Genomic DNA, 1,733 nt, shown 5'->3' on the forward strand with positions numbered 1-1,733 from the left:
CGGCAACTGTGAACATTAGAAACTGGAAACTCGAAACTTGATGTGCGATAGATACGTTGAACAAAGGTGATTTGGCTGCAAACCCCAAATGCTGTTGAGATGATTCTATCATATCCAGGTAATTAATTGCAGGATGCTGTTAATATGGATGGTTGGAAGTCAGAACGTTGGTCCAAACTTTTTGGGAAATTTCCTCTGAACATTTTGCCACTTCTGGGCATGGTGGTAGTTCCTAATTCGCCAACCCTTTCAGAAAATATTGTGAGTTGTCTTTTCTTTTCCTCCATAGGCTCCGTTTGGTTGCAAGTAAAGGGAAGGGCAGTGATTATTTTGAGTAAATTACTCCCCCCTTCCCTCGATTATGCCCGAATGACAAGCCCCACCCCTGCATCTTGAGTATTAGTTCTCCCTCCCCTGAAATCAAAAGATTCTATCAACTGTATCCATTTCGTCAAAATTGGTTGAGTGTTAAAAAAACAATGACCCTCTGAGAATTTCTCTTAAAACGTTCAAGAGGGAACGAAGATCATCTCTCTCCTCATCTATCGTCCCCACTCCATTGGAAAAGAGAAAAGGAGCTGAAACCGCTATTGCTATTTCAACAGTAACTGGAACTTCTTCCGGCTTGGACTTGCAACTATTCTGGCGAGCGAAAAAATACATAACTAGGGATGAGAATCCTTGTATTTGCTGTTGGTACAAGACTGCAGCAATAAATTTCTGAATTTCCCCTATAAAAGTGAATGGTAATACTTTTTAACAAAATCAAATACGAATCCATGACTGACGATCTCTTCCACCATAAGATTTTAGATTCAGGAATGAAGATAGGAAGATGGAGATTTGTGGGGGTGTGGAGGTGGTACTGATCTGATGGAGTAGTCTTTGACTAATTATTGTTCAAGGATCCCCGTGTAAACGGCCAATGCATACATATGCGGAGAGGGGAGGGGGGAGGGAGATGCAGAGGAAGCCGGAGCTGAGGAAGCGTGCGTCGGAGAAAAAGGAGATGGGATTTGGTTGATCTTTGCATATGATTTGTCAAGCATTATCCTTCCACTACAATAGAATAAAAGCATCATTAGCCTTCCACTACAATTGAATAAAAGCATGTGAGGGTAAAAGTCCTAGTGAAGTGAGTTGTTTCAATTTACCCAAAAAAGAAGTGAGTTGTTTCAATAGGAATAGTGATATGCCGATAAGGGTGAAAATGTTTATTTCACGTGGGGCGGGTATATTGAAAGGGCACTATTACCTTCATTGAGAGAAAATTATATAAAGAAAATTTCACATATCTCATCGGAGGTTTGCCTTAATTACATTTTTATTCGTGAGGTTTGGAAAATTTCATGTACCTCCCCTGTTTTTCAAACTAAGTAACAAAAACACCTAGTTCATTAATTGTAGATGTTAAATGTTAAAATTGTGTCGTACCAAAAAAAAAAAAAGAGGTTAAAATTGTGTTTTAATTGGGTAAGAATGTAAGATGAGGACATTTTGATCAATTAAACACAATTTTAACGTTTAACGTCTACAATTAACAGATTGGGTGTTTTTGTTACTTAGTTTGAAAAGCAGGGGAGATACGTGAAAATTTTCAAACCTCACGGGTGACAGTAATTAAGGCAAACCTCAGGGGTGGTATGTGAAATTCAATTATATATCATATTAAAAAGACAAAACAGTAAGGTTACAAATTATTTGATACATTAAAGGGTATCGATAAAAAAATC

Source organism: Telopea speciosissima, chromosome 11 (genome assembly GCF_018873765.1).
Source record: "Telopea speciosissima isolate NSW1024214 ecotype Mountain lineage chromosome 11, Tspe_v1, whole genome shotgun sequence".
Classification (NCBI taxonomy): Eukaryota; Viridiplantae; Streptophyta; class Magnoliopsida; order Proteales; family Proteaceae; genus Telopea; species Telopea speciosissima.